Source organism: Rhinatrema bivittatum, chromosome 2 (genome assembly GCF_901001135.1).
Source record: "Rhinatrema bivittatum chromosome 2, aRhiBiv1.1, whole genome shotgun sequence".
Classification (NCBI taxonomy): Eukaryota; Metazoa; Chordata; class Amphibia; order Gymnophiona; family Rhinatrematidae; genus Rhinatrema; species Rhinatrema bivittatum.
In genome coordinates, this window is record NC_042616.1 from 87,377,332 (window position 1) to 87,397,931 (window position 20,600).

At 45.6% G+C, this 20,600-nt stretch overlaps 1 long non-coding RNA gene across 1 annotated transcript; it reads left to right on the forward strand.

Annotated features, from left to right (window-relative positions):
- Nucleotides 1–12,445: 12,445 nt before the first annotated feature.
- Nucleotides 12,446–19,921, forward strand: LOC115086032. Its single transcript, XR_003855020.1, has 4 exons — nt 12,446–12,632; nt 18,342–18,412; nt 18,500–18,553; nt 18,643–19,921. It is a non-coding gene; the product is annotated as an uncharacterized LOC115086032 (long non-coding RNA).
- The last annotated feature ends 679 nt before the right edge of the window (nt 19,922–20,600 follow it).

Here is a 20,600-nt window from a genome sequence, read left to right on the forward strand (position 1 = left end):
CTTTGCGGATTATTTCACCAATAAAATAAAAAATCTAATAAACAACTCCATCACCAACAACCCACTCACCCAAACACCAAAAGCGCAACAGAAAACTACATCAACATGGACTAGCTTAGACTCTGCATCCTCTCTGGAAATCCAAAATATAATAAAAAATGAACCCAGCAAACCATCCTATCGACAGTAACCCCATTCAGACAATTAAATTGATTATTAACTCAATAAACAAAACAATAACAGACATAGTCAACCTTTCCCTCATAGAAGGAATATACCCAAAATGCTTAAAATCAGCAATCATTAAACCATAAATAAGAAAGAACCACCTAAATCCAGAGAACATTCAAAACTACCGACCTACAATCGAACTTACCGTTCATTGCAAAAATCTTAGAAAAAATCATCCAAACACAACTCTCCGATTACCTTGACACAAACATTCTTCACCCTTCTCAATTCAGATTCAGGAAAAGCTTAAGTATGGAATCTCTCCTGCTCTCAGTAAATGACACAGTGCTCAGAGGATTTGACAAAGGAGAAAAGTACCTATTAATCCTCCTGGATCTATCAGCTGCATTCGACACAGTAAACCATTCTATCCTAATTGACAGATTATCTGAAATAGGAATCATGGGGAACACATTAAAATGGTTCTCTTCCTACCTATCACATAGAAGCTTCAAAGTAATGTACAACAACAACCTCTTGAAGAAAGTTAACCTCAGCACAGGAGTACCACAAGGATCCCCCCTATCAGCCACACTCTTCAACTTATACCTGCTACCAATCTGTCATACACTAGAATGCCTTAACCTGCTATCTTGCCGCGTCTTTAACCTACTAATTTACTGCCTACCCTGACCCTTGCGTTAGTGTGGTTCACTGGTTGCTCAGCATTTCCTTTATGCTGACGATATACAAATACTGGTCTCTGTACAGAATTCTCTGGAAGATACATATGATAGAACTGCTATGTACCTTGCAGAAATAAAAAAGCAATTAAATGACCTGAAACTAATAATAATTGATAAAACTGAATTAATCATCCTAGACAAAATAATAACAGCGCCCTCATGAAGCCACTCATAACAGATAACCCAAAAACTGTAATCTCACCTGTCACCCATACAAGTAATCTGGGAATCACCATGGACAAGGAACTTTCATTCAAAACCCACATAACTAACAAGATTAAAGATGGATACCACAAATTACTGACACTCAGACATCTTAAACCATTCCTCACACAGGATGACTTCAGAACAGTTCTCCAACTACTCATCTTCTCTAATCTAGATTACTGCAACACCCTACTCCTTGGGCTACCTCTCACTACCATACGTCCTCTGCAAATCCTACAAATACAGCAGCCAGAATTCTGACTGGTTAAAAAAAACATGAACACATCACACCAATACTAATCTCGTTACACTGGCTCCCAATAAAATACCGAATTGAATACAAAGTTCTTTCAACCATGCATAAAATAATCATAGGACAACAAAGCAACAGGCTAAGCAAACACATAGTAACATACAATCCAAGACGGAATTTACAATCTAGGAATAAAGGCCTCCTCAAGCTACCTCAGGCAAGAATCACAAGACTAAACACAACACGTGAGAGAGCCATATCCATTGCCTGCCCCAAACTATGGAACGCTTTACCAATTGGAATAAGAACTCAACCAAACATAAAAATGTTCAAAAAACACATAAAAATCCTGGCTGTTCATGAGAGCCTACTCAAACTCACTCAATCAGCCACCAGACACATCAAAAACGCAACCTAACAACATAAAAAAGATACATCCCCAGCTAAGTAATATGAATGCATAGGAAATACTTTGGCAATAAGAAAAACTTACAGTATGTAACAGTGTGTAGGAAATATCTTTACAGTTGGATATAACTTGCAGTATGTAACACTTTGCAGAATGTAACAACTTGATGCGCAAGAATCTAGCAGATAATACTATTTAATGATACTGTTATAATTTGTTGCATGTTTCTGTAAACCGTTCTGATGGCGAAACGAAATGACGGTATACAAAACATATTAAATAAATAAAATAAATAGTGTAATTTGGTTTGATTAGGTACCAACATTTGTTAATCAAGAGAGCAGTGAGTCACTCTGGCTGACTAACTGAAGTTAGACTGTTTTATATTTTTAAATAGTCAGTCAGGCGACCAAAATGATAAGGGGAATGGAACAGCTCCCCTATGAAGAAAGACTAAAGAGGTTAAGACTTTTCAGCTTGGAGAAGAGACGGCTGAAGGGGGGGATATGATAGAGGTGTTTAAAATCATGAGAGGTCTAGAACGGGTAGATGTGAATTGGTTATTTACTCTTTTGGATAATAGAAAGACTAGGGGGTACTCCATGAAGTTAGCATGTGGCACATTTAAAACTAATCGGAGAAAGTTCTTTTTCACTCAACGCACAATTAAACTCTGGAATTTGTTGCTAGAGGATGTGGTTAGTGCAGTTAGTATAGCTGTGTTTAAAAAAAGGATTGGATAAGTTCTTGGAGGAGAAGTCCATTACCTGCTATTAAGTTGACTTAGAAAATAGCCACTGCTATTACTAGTAACAGTAACTTGGAATAGACTTAGTTTGTGGGTACTTGCCAGGTTCTTATGGCCTGGATTGGCCACTGTTGGAAACAGGATGCTGGGCTTGCTGGTCCCTTGGTCTGACTCAGTATGGCATGTTCTTATGTAACTTTAGATATCTATTTATACAGATAAAGCTTTCCATGTATTCATCATTGATGTCAAATTGCACTCTCAAAACACAGACGACAGATTTACTAAGCATGTCTCCCATAGACATGAAAAATGAAATGAATGAAAATATGGCCACTTATCCAGCTAAATTCTAGCTGCTGTATAGTTTTGTCCTATTTGTACATCTTAATGATTTTGTGTGTTTTTATGTTCCTCACATACAGGCCGATACAGTAAAGCGCGGCCGCAGTTACCCCGTTTCTAACCCGCTGTTTACTCACAATTTCACCGCATAAGTCTAACCCGCAATTCACTATCTGTTTTTACTGATCCTTACCGCTTCTTTAACCCAACTTGTATCCCTTTCCGCCCACGGCATGTACATGGTATGTAAACGATCCGATTAGCTATTCCCTCCATACAGTAAAGTGCGCCCCAACTATCGCCTTTTTAACCTGCTATCTTGCCGCGTCTTTAACCTACTAATTTACTGCCTACCCTGACCCTTGCATTAGTGTGGTTCACTGGTTACTCAGCATATTCAATTTAAAGCTTTAACCTTGGTATTTAAGGCTCAGCATGATCCCATACATTCCATTGCACTGTCTGTATTCACAAGAATGTAATTATCTGATTCTACCACCAAAAGCCGCCCAGTCCCAAACCAACCCAATCCACAGAAAAAAAAAATGCTTCTCGCACTTAGCCGCCCAGTCCCAAACCAACCCAATCCACAGAAAAAAAAATGCTTCTCGCACTTAGCCGCCCAGTCCCAAACCAACTCAATCCACAGAAAAAAAAATGCTTCTCGCACTTAGCCGCCCAGTCCCAAACCAACCCAATCCACAGAAAAAAAAAATGCTTCTCGCACTTAGCCGCCCAATCCCAAACCAAACCAACCCAATCCAAGCCCCAGCAGAGAAAGACGAAATTTCACAGTCCCAAACTTTCCCCCAGTCCCCGCTCACCTGCCCTGGCCGCGGCCACACAAGCCCCCAGCAGCAGCAGTAGAAGTAGAAGGGCGGCGAGAGAGAGCGGCTTCAGCAGCCCTGCCGGCGAAGATGAATACGTGCACCCCTGTAGGTCCAATATGGGCGCTCAAGGCAGCAAAGGCGCATGCGCACATGCTGTGACCTCCGACGTCCAGCCGGTCACGGCGTGTGCGCAAGCGCCTTCGCTACCTTGAGCGTCCATATTGGACCTACAGGGGTGCACGTATTCATCTTCGCCGGCGAGGCTGCTGAAGCCGCTCTCTCTCGCCGCTCTCTCTTGCCGCCCTACTGCTGCTGCCTGGGGGCTTGCGTGGCCGCGGCCAGGCAGGTGAGCAGGGGCTGGGGGAAAGTTTGGGACTGTGAAATTTCGTCTTTCTCTGCTGGGGCTTGGATTGGGTTGGTTTGGTTTGGGTTGTCCAGAGGTGTTCCAAGGAGGAGCTGTTAACTGATATCATCTAGCTGTCCTAAAGTTAGCTAGATAAACTATCCAGCTAATTTTAAGATAGCTGGGTATATTCAGTGGCATGGCCAACTAGCAGAGCCGCACTGCAGTTGAATGTGGAGTCCAAGATGTATTAAAGGGTTTTTCATATTTGCCTCTAATTGTAAATTTAGATATCTATTTCTGAATCCAAAATGAAAGTTTTGATGGGAGTATTTTTATTTTTTAATAAATTAAGATAGTTTAGGTAAAAATGCTTGTAAGGTTATTAATTCTTATACAGCCTCTGATATTTACATTTGATAATACAAATGTGCTGTGGGGAGGACAATTTTCAAAGCAATTTATGTAGGTAAATATTGATTTATGCATATAAATATGCTGTCTAAAATTTGTCCTCCCTCAACATGACCAAAGTATGCTTACTTGTTGTAGCATTCAGGGGAAGTATTCCAGGTGATGTGTTTTGGACATAATCAGGAAATAATGCATGTACAATAAATTGTATTTTCAAGTCTACGCTGGTTATTTTAGGAAGAAAATCTACCAGCATGAACAAGACAGTGTAAATGTTCTTGGGCGCTTTGTACTTGCAGCAAGTTTCAAAGTGACAGGACATGCATATTTTCTCTTTGAAAATTGGTGTAATGTTTCCAACTAAAAAGTTTGTCTGCATGTAGCCAGTATGAATATTGCCTCCATAATGTGCTTATTTTTCTTTTCATAATTATGTAATTTCTTGAGTCAGCTCCTAATTGTATGAGTGTAAGACGATATGGAAAAAAAAAAGTTTCAAGATATCACAGAGAGATCCCTAGAAGGGGGGGGATATGCGATTAAAAAAATGCTTAAGTTTAAAGTCCAAAAAATCACTGTAAATACATCTGATTTCAAAGGGACAAGCTTGATTATGCTTAGGGCAACATATTTATTTATTTATTTAGCATTTTTTTTTCTATACAGACCTTCATGACATATACCCATGGATGTCTAACACTTGTATTACCTGTAAGAAAATGACTTTCGAATCCTCTTCCGAGGATTCTTTGGAAGACAAAGGTCCCACTACACTATCCTCTACAGTTTCCTCTGCTGCATTCTCAATTCCTTTTTGGAGGCCCTGTTTGGACCCACGTCCTCAGAGGAACTTTCAATCATGCAACTGTCTTCAGCTTGGCAGTCCTCCATGCAGTGGCGTAGCCACGAGTGGGCCTGGGTGGGCAGGTGCCCACCCAACTTAGACCCAGGCCCACCCAACTGGCAGCGGAACTGCAAGGCTGTCGCGGGATCCCATCCCCGCGACAGCGAACAAGAGAACCCACGCCTCGCGCGCCATCACGGCACAGGTGGGGAAGCGCTACTGCGGCCGTATGGCCAACCGGTCTTCCAGTTCGGGGGGGGGGGAGCGGAAGCGCCGCGCGCAGCTTCCGCTTCCTCCCCCCAATGCAGGAAGATCAGCTGCCTCTCCTGCTGCCACCCGTTCTCCTGCTATCTTCAGGTCAAACGGCCCGCCGAACTTCCTGTTTGGGGGAGCGGAAGCGCCGCACACAGCTTCCGCTTTCTCCCCCAAAGCAGGAAGATCAGCTGCCTCTCCTGCTGCCACCGGCCTCCTGCTATCTTCTTCGGGCGTCGGGCCGTACTGACCGCCGATCTTCCTGCTTGGGGGGGGGGGGAGGAAGCGGACGTTGTGCGCTGCGCTTCCGCTCCCCCCCCCGACAGGAAGTTCGGCGGTCAGTATGGCCCGACGCCCGAAGATAGCAGGAGGCCGGTGGCAGCAGGAGAGGCAGCTGATCTTCCTGCTCTGGGGGAGGAAAGCGGAAGCTGTGGCACGTGCTTGAATGTGTATGTGTGGATGAGAATGGGAGTGTGTGTGGGTGAAAAACTGGAGCCTGGGTGTGTATGTGGGTGAGAATGGAAGCTTGAATATGTGGGTGAATGGGAGCTCGAATGTGTGTATGTGTGGTTGAGAATGGGAGCCTGATTTTTGTGGGTGGGTGAGAATGGGAGCTTGAATGTGTGTATATATGGGTGAGAATGAGAGCCTGGGTTTGTGTGGGTGGGTGAGAATGGAAGCTTGAATATGTGGATAAGAATGGGTGCTTGAATGTGTGTATGTGTGGGTGAGAATAGTACCTTAAATGTGTATATGTATGGATGAGAATGGGAGCTTGAATATGTGTGGGTGAGACTGGGAGCATGGGTTTGTGGGTGAGAATGGGAGTCTGGGTTTATGTGTGTGGGTGAGAATGGGTGCCTGGATGTGCGTCTGTGTGTGCATAAGAATATAAGCCTGGGGAGGGGTGAGAAAGTGAGAACTTGAATGTGAGCTTGTGGGGGGGGTGGGGTGGGGGAGAGCATATGAGAGTGACAGCTTGAGTGTGTGAGAGGGAGTCTGTGAGCGAAAGCGTGTATGTGTGTGTGTGGAAGGGAAGAAGACAGTAATAGAAGAAAGACACTGAAAAGGAATTAGGAAATGAGCTATAAGGGAAAAAATGGGAAAAAGAGACCAGGACCAACTGATTAGAAAAATACAAAGATCAGACAACAAAGGTAAAAATATATATCTATATTTTGAGATGTTAGCAATTTAAATATAAGCAACACAACCGCTCTCTCAAAATTTATGGACAGGTAGGAGCCGTGTATAAAATCGTAATAATAAGAAGGCTAAAGTACCACAAATCACCGTGAATTATGTTTGTATCATTAAGTAAACCTCATACTTAGGCGTAGATGTGAATGCTATGCTGCATAATTTGGCATTATTTATCAGTAAAAAAACAACTAGTAGACCTGCATGCCTACAGCCCATCCATGTTAACCTTGTGCCCACCCAAAAAATCAATTCTGGCTATGCCACTGCCTCCATGGGACCAATGATTCACTCATTCACAACAGCAGTGATCTCAGTGTTACTCCCCCTTTGTTTGGTAGACTGAATAAAGGGGGCACACAGTTCTCAGGATGCTATCAACACCCAGGACCACTGATTCTCTCTGCCACCAGTTAGGATTATTTAGTGTGTGGGCCCTGGGCCGAGGTGAAAGATGGTACCGCCCACAGGGAGGAGCCCTGTGAGCCTCATCATTGGGAGGTGGAGTCTCAGCTGATGTCAGACATCGTAACAGTAGAGTCTTTACTAAAGAGATAGTGACACTACCCGTGGAGTGGGTGGTGCCAGAGAGGAGGTCTCACTGATCCAGAACACAGGGGCAGTGGAATGGTGGGTACCCAGAGGGGATACCTCCGTAGAGTTGGTAATGATCCACAGAGCGGGATGCGCTGATGAGATCTTCAGTAGAGGTGGTAGTGGTTCGTGGAGCGGAGAATGCCGAAGAGGTCTTTGGTAGAGATGGTAGTGGCCCGCGGAGCGGGGTACACCGCAGGAGGTCCTTAGTAGAGACGGTAGTGGTCCACCGAGCGGGGTATGCCGATGAGGTCCTTAGTAAAGATGATACTGGTCCATGGAGTGGAGTACACTGGAGAGGGTCCTCAGTAGAGATGATAACGGTCCGCCGAGCAAGGTACACAGAGGAGGTGCTTAGTAGAGATGGTAATGGCCCGCAGAGCGGGGTACACCAGCAAGGGTCCTCTGTAGCGATGATAGTGGTCCGCAGAGTGGGGCACACCAATAGAGTTCTCAGTAGAGTTAGTAAAGGCCTGCAGGGTGGGATAGGCCCGAGGGAGTCATCAGTAGAGATGGTAATGTTCCGCAGAGTGGGATACACCAGAGAGGTCCTCGGTAGAACTGGAAGTGGTCCGCACACGAGAAGAGTAGCGATGGTTCCAGAGAAGCCCCGAGGAATGTGGCAGGCAGCAATCCCGAGCGCAGGCCCTCTGAGGAGCAGATAGCCAAGACAAGGAGAGGGTCCCCAAGATATCTTACGCCAGGAAGCAGGAACTGGAACAGAGGGTCCTCTGAGAGCGAGGCAGTTTTAGCAAGGATGAGTCTCTTTGCCAAGTCATCGGTAGACAGGGCCAGCTGGCTTAAATATCCTGGAGGGGTGATGTCATCCGGAGGGGATGCCCTTGAGGTTCCCGCCATGATGTGCTAGATTTTGGTGAAGGCACCTTTTCTCTGGGGAGTCAATAGAAGCCATGTACGGTAGTCCAAGTGCAGCAGTATGAACATCTCAGAGTTCTAGAAGTCTATAGACGGTGCATGTTGTTGTATCCAATGAGTTAAAATACATTTCCGTGCTTGACCCAGTGCTTTACAAAAAAGTAAGCCATTGTGACCTCTCCAAAATATTTGCTTTTATTTCAGTTACTGTCTGCCAGTTTTCTTTTTTCTACCCTCCAAAGTTAAAATTTATTTTTAGGTAAATCAAGCCATATTATAGCTGACAAATATTTATGAATGAATTCTTAAATAATTTGTTCTATTTTCTCTGTAAAATGTAAGAAAGGAGGAATTATTAAAAGTGGCATATTCAGATTTGTTAGGTTCCTTTTGACAAGTGTTTGGCTATTTGCGTGCTTGTGTTTTAGGATCGTGCACAGAATTGCCACACAGTCAAGAAGTTAGTCTCCTTTTTTTTTTTTTTTTTTTTTTGAATGGATGCTTATTTTCAGACCTCCAAGCTCTACAAATGTGACAAAATGGTAACAGTGATTGACATCATTTGCATTCTGTTTCAAAAACACAGATGTAGCACACAGAATAATCACATAGTTGTTTTGTTCTGTTTTGTTGGAGAAGCTTTTCTGCTACATTAATAAAATCCTGTTGAGTGAAAACATTTATTTTTATTTTGCCATTTTCAGTAGGAGTTTTGCATTTTATCATTGATGCCAAGTAAAATGTTGTCAGCTCTGCAGTATGAAACTTCTTCTTTTCATTCATATGATCAGTGGGTCACTTCTTCTCCCTGGGAAAGGCAATATACAGGGATTCATGGAGAGAGTCCAAAATGCGTAGAAGGCTGAGGTATTTTCTAGAGATTGAACACCTTCTGTTGTATTTATTTGATAAAGTTTTGCACAGAAAGATTAACTTGCACATTTTTTTACTTTGACGGTTTTGATATGCATCTAAACAAATTAATCTGGTACTGAACATAAGACCAATGCAATTTATTTCCTATAAATATAAGATGAAATTAATATAAATATAAAATGATAAAATGAAAAAAAACAACACCTGTATATAATGTTTGGGGATCCACAAACAAGTGAAGTACTATTTTTGGAAAGGCAAGAGATGATGAAATGCCATTCTTGTGTGCGTCATATTAACTTTCTGTTGTGCTTCCCGGGTACTTGTGCCTCACAGCTGGGCCTGCTCACTTCTCCCGGCCATCCACGAGCTCAGGCCTCTCCTCCACTGCCGGTCCTGGCCATCCCCGTCACTCTCCTCAGCCCGCTCCGACTCCGGCAATGTCGCAGACCTCACAGCGGAGCTCCCGCCGGGGCTCCGCGTCCAGCGTCTCCTTGGCCCCGCCCCTAGGCTCGCGTGCAGCCGACCTCCTTCAATTTAAAGGGCCAAGCGTGGGAAACCCGGCCGGGTCGCTCTGTGATGACATCCTCCCTGCCTAGTGTATAAGAGAGGCCCTGTCCCCCAGGACCTTGCCTTGGCAATCGGGTCGATCACTCTGTGATAGCAAGTTTGCCTTCCTGTGTTTCCTGTGAATCCTGTTCCAGCGTCTCCTGCTCCTTTGTCTTTCCATTCCTGGTAGTACCCTTCGGACTGATCTCACGGTACTGACCTCTGCTTGTTCTTGACTACTCCTTGATTGCTGCCTGCCCTGACCTCTGCCTGGAACTCCGACTATCCTTGATTGCTGCTTGCCCTGACCTCTGCTTGGAATACAGACTACTCTTGTCTGCTGCCTGGAACCCGACCTCCTGCTTGACCTCACTATGTCTGGACTGACATTGCTACTGATCCTGCCTGGCTGACCATTCTGCATATAGACTCTGGCTTTGATTCTAGCTATACACTTGGAAACTCTATTCTGGCCTCCTGAGATCTCCTTATCTGAACACCTATTGCGCACCCTTGTTCATGGTGGGCACTCCTGTGAACTTCCTCTCTAGGAGACCCTGTGAGGCCCACCTAAGAAAAGGAGGCCTGGGAACCAAGGGCTCAATCTGAGGGAACCCCAGATTGCTACTGGTGAAGCTCCAGCCAGCCTGTGTCTCCTCCTGTGCTCCGCTTCCTGGTGGCAGGCGCTCTCCGGTCCGACCGGAAGGCCGTACCAATCCTGCACCAGGCCAAGGGTCCACTCCCAGGGCAACACTTTCCATGCAAAGGCCAGGGTTCCTATGTTTATCACAAAAGGACCAGATGTACTAAACATTTTTCCAATAGACAAGGGGAGAGCCATTTTCACATTGATTTCTATTAGAGATGTGCATTCGTTTTTGCCGAATTGGACAATTTCAATGAAATTGTCCAATTCGGCATGGATCGGAGGATCTGAAAAACAATCGGGCTTTCCCCGAAATTTCAGGGAAAATAGTTTTTCGGGTTAGCATGGGGGGGGGGGGAGGGGCACATTTATTTAAAAAAAACAAAAAACAAACCCAAACCCACCCCAACCCTCAAATTTACTTTACAACCCCCTCCCACCATCATGATCCCCCCCAAGACTTACTGAAAGCCCTGGTGGTCCAGCGGGAGTCCCGGGAGTGATTTTCTGCTCGCAGGCCATTGGGCCTGCCAGGAATCAAAATGGTGCCGGTGGACCTTTGCCCTTACCATGTGACAGGGACTACCGGTGCCATTGGTCGGCCCTAGTCACATGGTGGGAGCAATGGATGGCTGGTGCCATCTTAGATAATGGTGCAGGCCATCCATTGCTCCTTCCATGTGACAGGGGCCGACCAATGGCACTGGAACAGGTTTTGGCTGTATGTCCTGTGACCAGCCTAGGCAAAGCCTATTTGGTATCTATAAACTGTTTCACCTGCCCTATGGTCTGCTTGAGTTGGGGCACCTATTCTTGAACTCAGGATGAACAACCACTAAGAAATGTGGGGTGGAGTGGTTATTCATTTGCAGTCATTGTCAACAGGCATCCAGTGGTCCTGCACCACTGCTCAAGGTTGTGCCTGGGCTCCCATTGCATAAGCTGAAACTGCCTTATATGTCTCTGGAGTGATCACAAGTCTGACCAAGATTGCCATTTTTACTTTTTTATAGTTGCAAGCCTCCTTGCCCCTGAGAGCCCATTATGCTGTCTGGGTACCTTCTGTGAGGTACATAGCAGGATGGCTGGTTCACTATTCTATCTGCTACCCATGCTGTCAGGAAGGACTTGGACACCCAGATCTATGTGATGACTCTTTGGATTCATTACCAAAAGGGCCTAGTCAAATCTTTTGAGCTAGGAGAGGTAGCAGTAGAGAACAGGGGAGGTACCATTTATAAAAAAGCTCCTCCCTTGAGGTTGCTGGAATGGCCAGCCCCTGGGAGTATAAAAGCAGCATGCAACAGTGCAAGAGTGGGCGGCATAGTTTGAGTTTTGGAGTTAAAAAAATCAGGAGCGTTTAGCCTAGGTTGTTTTTGGGCCTACCCTTCAGGCTTAGGCACTTTAGTCTGACATTCTCGGGAAAAGGTCAGGAAGCTGTCTTTTGTGAAGGTTTGCCACTCCCAGGAAGATCCACAGCTGCTCTGGACCACCAATGCTTCTTTTCCCGGCGTATACCCTCCGTAAACTCAGCAGTAATTAACTTCTCCGACTCTGATGTGGGCCACTGGTACCTTTACAGGGCTTGCACAAGTGCTGTAAAGTCCCCTGCAATAGGTCCCTACCAGCTCTCAGCAAAAATAAATGCAAAACACAGTTTGTATCACCAAACAGCCCTTTTTATAATTCCAACTGGAACTCCACAATAAGTCCCCAGACTTTCAGTTCATAGGGGAAAACACCTCTGCCTGGCTTTCTCAGCCAGCAAAACACCACCCTGCCTGGCAGTAGAACAACTCTCCCCAACTCCCCTCCGTTGTGCTGCAATCCTTAAAACACAAAACCACCACCTGACCAGGGCTTAAAGAAAAACAGTCAAAAATTCCAGAGTAATCTTTCACTGTCTCCATGTCTGTGTCCTGAGCTTCCTCTGCAGAGACCTCCAACTCCATGGCATTCTCCTTGTCTGAAGAGCTGAGCTTTTCTTTCAGCTCCCCCTCATCTGCAATTATTGGGACAGGTGTGTGCCTTTCCCTGGTGCCCTGTTCAGCTGTATAATCAAGCTCCTCCTATCCCCATTGGTTCAACTGAGGCTCAAAGAACCTGGGAAGGGTAGTTTTTGTTTGGCTTGCAGGCAGCTTCTGCTATCTGGAGGCTGCTGGTTTGAGCTTTCTCTGAGCAGAGAGGAGCTGCTTTTTCTGCTTCTTTTCAGGGGAAAGTTTTCTTTCCTCTGGTTCTTTCTCCTCTCTAAGAAGGGGAGAATATTCTTTTTTCCTTTCTGTCTTTCAGAGGAGTTGGATTTGTTGCTGCTGCTACTGCCTCATCCAAGGTAAAACCATTTTCAAATGTTCTGCTGAGGTTTTCCAGGCAAGGCACCTGGGGTGGGCAGTAATAGCTGCAGTTTTTCCCCTCTCCCCTCCCCAATTTTCTTTAGTTTCTTTAGTTATATTCCTTTAGAGTTTATTTTGAGAGTTTTGTCTTTGTGCTTGATTTGGTTTGTTCCTTTGTTTGTATAATTTGTAGGGTTGGTTCTTGCTTGTGGGTTAGTTTTGTAGTTGTGTGTTTATTCCTTTGTTTCTTTAATTATGTTGAATTAATTGATTTTGCTTGTCCCTTTGTGGTTGTGTTTGTTTTATGGTTTGTTCCTTTTGTGTTCTTTGAGTTATAGTTTTAAGTTCCTTGTTTAGTTTTGTCACCCATTTTGTTTGAGTTTTCCTTCCCCCATAGAGGCAATAACAGTGGTTCCTCCACAGTTCCTGATTTCCTGAGTTTGTTCCCTTTCCTCGTCCACATTACCCCTGCTTTTCCCCCTTCCCTTCCTTTATTATTTTAGTTTTTTTCAAGCACATTGAGGACCAGGAGGGCTGTGTTCCAGAAGAGGTTTCACCAATTGTGACACAATTAAGGCCTCTGTATTGTGGAGAGGCCCCTCCCCTGGTCATCAGCGGCAGTGCCACCAATACCTCAGGACCATACTTAAGGTCGTTATGCCCTGGAAGGGCCCGGCCAGGTGGAGGCAAAAGGACTCTGGCGCACAACCTAAGTTCAGGAAGAAGAAGGAGCCAGGGAAACTGACCCAGGTGCCCTGTCAAGAGCTGAGGCCAGAGAGTCCAGGGGAGAGAACCTGTGGAAATTTACGGAGACCTTCAGAGATCAGTATCGCCCAGCGAGTGCAGTGGGCCCATTACCATGGACAAACCAGGGTAGAGATAACCCTCTCCGTTCCGCACCCGATTGAGGCACCCGTCATGGAGGAACCCCTCCCTTGAAGGAAGTCCTCAAAAAGGTAGATAAACCCGGGGAAGACTCAAGGCTGCACTTGTAAAACCCACATGTGACCCCAGGGTAAGCAAACCAAGACTGATATCGGTAAGAACCTCAAGAGTGGTTTAATGGATGGACACCCCCCCCCCCCCCCCCCCCAGCCTAGCACCAGCAAAGACTTCATGGGTAACCCTCATGGGGCATCCACTGCAAGAGTTCCTGATCTTGTTACTACACCGGAGGTCAGCATTCTAGCAAACAGCAACAAGTCTGAAGGCAGGTCTATTCCTCCCACCACCATACACTAGGGCGCAGACAGCCAGGACATCAGGGGTCCTGGAGGAGAAGCCCAGGGAGGAAAAAGAAAAAATCAGGAGGAACCGAGACTGAACACACCACCCTAAGGCTGTACATTATATACAGACATTGTGGCTGGAACCCTCCCCACTCCTCCCACCAAAATGACCAGGAACAGGCCCCCCCCCCCCCTCACATGTCATCACAAGGGGCGTTGTGCCTGAGCTGCAAGCATGCGATCTGGTGCGAGATGCTGACCACGGATGATTATCCATGATACGCACTGGCGGCAGCACAAATTGTAGGGGCAGGAGAATGTCCACTCTGCAAGCAGGGGAAAGGGCAGAGCAGGAGCGTGATTTATTTACACTCCCTAGCTGCCGTCCCTAAAGCCTTGATCACCGGGCTAATTGTGGAAGATATTTTCCATTCTCTGGAGCCCCTGGACACACAAAGGGTACGAATCGTACTATCGAACATGCCACTATTCCTGATGGAGGCTGGACTGAAGCAGCAGCTCAGCTCCCTGGGGGAAGTGAGACTCCTATTCTTTATTGTTTGTTTTTTTTTCTATACCGACGTTCAACAAATGGGTATCACATCAGTTTACATGATAACTTGTGGGATAGTTTTGACAACAGGTCATATTATCTTTACAGTGTAACACACCACATCTTATTATCATAACAATATAACGGTAATGTTTACAGTATAACAGGTGAACTTATAATATAACGGGTAAACATCTTAACAAAGTAACAGGTAATATTCATAAACAGTTTGGAGATTTGTTTGGAGTCTTATGTGTAGTAACGTAACTGCATTAGATCATTGAGGTGATTGTGAGCTCTTGGTATGAGGTATGCAGCTGTTCTGGGGGGCAGGGGGCTTATTTAGATCAGTTTGGAGGTCAGTCTATCTCAGTCCTTCCCCTAGGTTTTAAATCAAGGGCAATGAGGCATGTGGAGTCTCATAGGCGTCAGGCTTGGAAAGTGCTTCCAGGGGGAAAGATGGCATCAAGGGATGGTTTCCTGTGTGGGATGGGACCGCTCTTCTAAAATATTACACCACCCTGGAGGACAGTGCTACCTATGTAAGGAGGCCAAGACATATCAGGAGATAGTGTCCTCTGTGGCGAGGGCAACCCCTGAAGGGGCGTGAGACCATCCTGCAATCAGTCCTCCAAGAGCTGCAGAGCTCTTGAGCGGTACCCCAGATGCCAGGACCGCCCTCCACTCCTGGGAGAGCCATCCACAACACCTGCTTCATTAGTGGAGCCTAAAAAGAAGAGAGCTGCTTTGTCTCAGCAGGCCCTCGGGGATCACCTCCCCCCGTCAGAGGTAAAGGGGTGCTCAACACATACCATCTTTTTCTGGAGAGCTGGCTGGAAAGCACAGTACTGGAAAAAATATTATAAGCAGGGAGAAGAGGACTAAGCCGCCCCCTGCTTGTAGAATGGACACCTCTTCCCTCCCCCCTCTTAGCAGTGAGTCAGAGGCTTCCGGGCCCCCACCCAAGAAGGGAAGTGGAGCTTGTACCAACCCAAAAGGAGATACAGTTGAAGGTTGTTCGGGATTGGTTCCATACTGTACAAACAACCCCTCCAGGGATCCAGCAACGGGGAGGGTCAGGAAGTTAACATCAGGCAAGGAGGTGGGTGAGAGGAAAAAATGATGGAGGGAAGGCACTCGATAGCGCACCTTCATCTGGTCAGGCAGGGCATGAGGTTGTCATGCCCACACAAAACCCCCTCCCCCATCACCTCTAATAACAGGAACAGGGGACTCCTAGAACATGGGTCAAATCACAAGGCCTCTGCAGATGGGTCAGCTTGGAACTTTACTTCTGAGGCTTGCCCACCCAGCCCTAAGAAAAAGGCCCCTCCGCCTATATCCGGGCTACCTGCACTGGATGCTTCAGGGGCACCCATCCACAGCTGGGATGCAGACAGTTTCCTGGAGCTCATCTGTGGCAGTCCTTTGGAGTCCCCCTTACCATTTACTTCCATTCTAGACCTCCCCCTGTATAGGCCACTCCCTGGCGAAGGCTCCAAAGAGGTGAAGGCTGGAACATCTACCCCTTCCCTCTCACTGAAGAAGTTGAACCCATCCTTCGGGGAAGTGATAGTGGGGAGGAAGGCCTCCGGAGTCCGAGCCAGGAATCAAATGGAGCATAGAAGCTTTAGACACTCTGACTGTGCATCGGCAGACAGGGAGGTGCATGGATGGAGGTGCAGAGCCCCCCTCCCAAGTGTTTAGCAGCTCCTGTTGTAATTGAGTGGAGATCCTCCATGAAGTGCACCTCTATCTGCTAACCCTATGGTTCCCACCTCAAGCTCCAGGGGGAGGTCCGATTCCCCATACAGGGAGGTAGGGAATGAAGGTCAATCCACTATGGGAGGGCCTACGGATTCCGCGGAGTCCCTTGGCCTCCCAGAATCCCTCATTCCCTTGGCTGAGCCGACCTTTTATCATCTGAGGAGGTGCTCGGCTAGCCTGACGGGCTGGAGAAAGAGGACCAACATGGAGCAGGTGACACCTTGTAAGTTGCCACCCCATGTGGCCATCTGCATTGCTGACAGACAATGGTTTTGATGTTTGGCACTTTGAATGTCAACAGCTGTAGGAGGGGTCTCCGGAGGCACTGGGTGCTCTCCTTCCTTAAGGAAGGAGAGCACCCAGTGCCTTCCTACAAGAGACCCTTTCCACCCCGGAGTCTGAGATAGCTTGGCTCCTGGGGTGGCGCAGCAGGGTGGAGCTCAATCACTCCTTCAGGCGATCCGGCAGGGTGGCCATCCTGCTTGCTGAATCCCTGCAGGCCGAAGTGCTGGATGTAAAACCTGTTGTGCCCGGTTGGATGCTTTACCTTCGGGCCCGGAACAAGGGTTACACGATTAACCTAGTTAACGTGTAAGCCCTGAACACTGGATCCGAACGTGCGGCATTCTTTCGCCGGATGTCAGCCTATTTGGACACCTTGGATGCAGACGAGGAGATTATGCTCGGGGGGTGACTTTAATTGTACCCTCGAATGCGGCGACCATATGGATGTGAATGGCATCCCCCCTCGTCGGCTGTCCTGTGGGAGATGGTTCATCGCCTCTCCCTGGTTGATGTCTGGTGACAACATCACCCCAGGGCAACTGATGGCCACACCTTTATCAGGGTATCATATTGTAAGAGGGATTCACGAGGGGAAAATTTGGCTCTTTTGTAAGCCCTCTTTATCGTAGTGGTTGGATATCCCCTTTCCTTAAACCTGTCACTCAGGGCTGCGCTTTGTTGAAAAAAGTCTTGTTGGTCAGAGCAAATCCTGCGAATGCGGAAAAACTGTCCCACAGGAAGACCCTCCTTAAACCTTCGTGGATAATGACTTTCAAATTTTAAAAAGTTGTTGTGATCAGTAGGTTTCCTAAAGAGGGTTGTCTGAATTATGCCTGCTCTTTTGGAGATGAGAATATCCAAGAAGGATAATTGTTCTCTATCAAATGACATGGTAAATTTAAGAGCCAAATTTTCCCCTCGTGAATCCCTCTTACAATATAAGAGCAAGAAACAGATGTCACAGATAGTGTGTGTGTTGGAACACATGGATCTTACCCAACAAATTAGGCAGTCCATACAGCGTAATTGGCATGTCCTTAGCCCCCACCAGATCTTTTGTACCTCACCCATGTTTGCATATAGTCGGGGCACTAATATTAAACAGCAAGTGGTTCGTGCCACTCAAGATCAGGATCATGCTCCCGGTCCTCCGGGTCAGACACAATGTGGAAATTGCAGTTTTTGTACACAAGCAATTACAGGTATCGAATGGCAAGATCCTAATACTCAGGTGCGAATTATACGGCGACACTCCGTTCACTGCAATTCTGACTTCGTTTTGTATGGACTCATATGCCCATGTCATAAAATATACGTGGGCAGAACCAAACGCAAAATTAGAGTCCATCTTATTGAACATAGGAGCAGGATCAAGAATTTGAACCTTAAGGCCCCCATGGTGCAACATTGTGTTACGTATCAACACACGTTTGAGCAATTCCAGTGGCTTATTATCGAACAGGTCATACAATCATGGAGAGGGGGGGACAGACTTTCAGCCTTAAATTTAAAGGAACATCAATGGATTTACCGCCTTCAATCTGTGGAACCACGGGGCCTTAATGAAAAGATTGAGTGGTACACCCTCATTTAGACTCTCTTCATATTCTGCCCTCACATTATGTTTCCCCTTTCCGCAAGTTTTTCACTTTTTGAAGATACCGATTTCCCTCCCTTCAAAGATGGCGGACAGTGACGTATTTGCCAGTACAAGGACAGTTTTGGGGCGGTCCCTTGATTGAGAGTTTCCAAGATGGCCTCCGACGTCATTTTCCTTTTATGGATAGTTCACGATCTCAAAATGGCACCGACTGTGACGTAAGTGCCCATTTTTGGACACACTCACTGGTTTGGCGCTCTTTTTTTCTTTAAAGGTCTTTGCGTCTTTCCCTGCCGATAGATGACTCACGGCCCAGCGATTGACTACGTTCCAGCATGGTTGCAAGTTAGTAATATGTGGGGACCAGGTATTTATTTCAGTATAAAATTATGTTGGCCTTTTATTATGCATTACATATTGCTTCATTTACAGAGCCATATCGAGACGCCTTTCGGCGCAGCCATATAAATAACAACTTTTGCACCAGTAAGTGTTCCTTCAAATTTATATGCCATCACTTTAATTTTAGTGGGATCAATTATGCACTTATTCTCTTGCATTCATCTTATCCACAGCAATGTCAAGTACCTTTGGACAGCGATAAAGCCGGTAATAGTGGTACCCGACCCCCTGAGGAAGGAGGTTTCCTCCAAAACACGCCGTGTCGGAACAACGTCGGACTTTACCATTTCACCATCATTACTTTGTGGCTTGACGACGGACAAAGTTGCAAGTTAAGTACGATTTTGAAGTACATTTAGAGACTTTAAGTACATCGGGGCAGCTATATATTGCATAGCGCCTTTCATTAATAGCTCATTGAGACCAATGATTAAAAGAACTAAAGAAAAGCTTGCGCTATTAAAAGTTTACACCAGCTTAGCCTTTGGGCACCTAATTATGAGGTCTCTCTGAGCTTACCCACTTCCTATGTGTTTCAGGAATTGTTTATTACGGGTTTAAATACCCTGCAGCATCTGACGTCATCCGGGGCATCCACTTTGTTTTTCCCGCGCTGGCCATGAGGATTTTGGATTACAGTTTACTAGTTTTGACCCAAGTTTGGGATTATAAAACTGTTTTGACTTTTTGGAACCCAGTTTGATATTTCGTGCTTGGGGAATACCTTTTCCACCTGGCCAGTTTTTATGCTGGAGCTGGAGTTACACTTTAGTTATTCCACCCTCATTGGTGAGGATATATTTTCTATGGATGAAGGTGCAAAGGGTAGGAGAGCTGAAAGAACATCTTCAATTGACGAGGAAACCATCTGCTTTATTTTGGTGTTGAATGCTGATTTTGATTTTTGTAATTTTGGGCTGGATTCTTTTCTTTAAGTTGCAGTAAAGACTTTGTTTTAGATTCCTTTTGATTTTTCCTGCAACCCAAATGCAGGAACGGGATGGATGAACACAGATTTTTTTTTTTCTCCCTATTATTAGTTCTGGTTCCTTATTCTTATTTTGGACAATTTGACATCTTCAGGAGATTCTAAACCTAGAGTGTGAGATAAGACTGAGACAGTGATTGACACTGCCAGGGGCTTTGAAAGATATTTTTTCTCCCCTATCCAGACTTGGACCGAGGCCCATAGCATCCCTGGTTGAGGCTAACCACCCCCTTGGGGGACCGGCTAGATACATGTGTACTTCACTTTTTGAAAATTGGTGCACAAAGTCCATAGGTAAAATGTAATACTTGGATTTTGACCCAAGGCAGACAGCTTGCAAATTGCTTTCATTATGTTAAGTACATGAAATAGACCTTAACTATGTGTCTACAATCTGCAGTCTTCTCTATTTGGGGAACTTCAACTTCACTTGTAGTACATGCACAGTGAAGGTCCCAATATCTTATGTTTTAGAATATGCATTAATTTAACAAAAGCATTTTATTCTTTATCAAATACTTTCATTTGGGGGATTTTTGATAATGGCATTCTAACCCTCAGCTGGAAGCAGAACCTTTCTGAAAAATGTGAATGAAACAGGAGTCAAGAATATTTTAGTGCAGATACCATCTGCCACTGTCACAACAGAAGTGAGCTGACAGTTTGGGCATTCATTTTTACATCAGTATTATTAATTTTTGATATTCTATGTATTCACTTGAAGGGACATGTGTTGAAATGCTTTCCCGTGAGATTTCAATGCTTTTTATGGTGCTATCTGTAAGAAGAAGCTAGTGAAAGCTATCAGATTCTAAAGAGCCTGTGGTCTATGTTTCTCCATAGTGTCCCACTCAGGCTCCAGTGCATGCTATTCTTTGGCACACACCATTCTCAGTAATTATTTCCCAACCCTCTAAACTAAATAAGCCACATCTCTGCCAAAATCCCTCTGCACCCCCAAATTGTCATACCCCTACTTCTAGTTGTGTCCAAGTAACAAGGAGGGAAAACAAAGAAAGCCATGCATACTGCAACACACAAAGACATCAGTACAATCCCATAAGCCTTTGGATAGAACCTAGGCCAAAAAAATATGGCTGCCAGAGAGAGTTTGTTCAGAACTGTGAAATAGATTACTCCAGA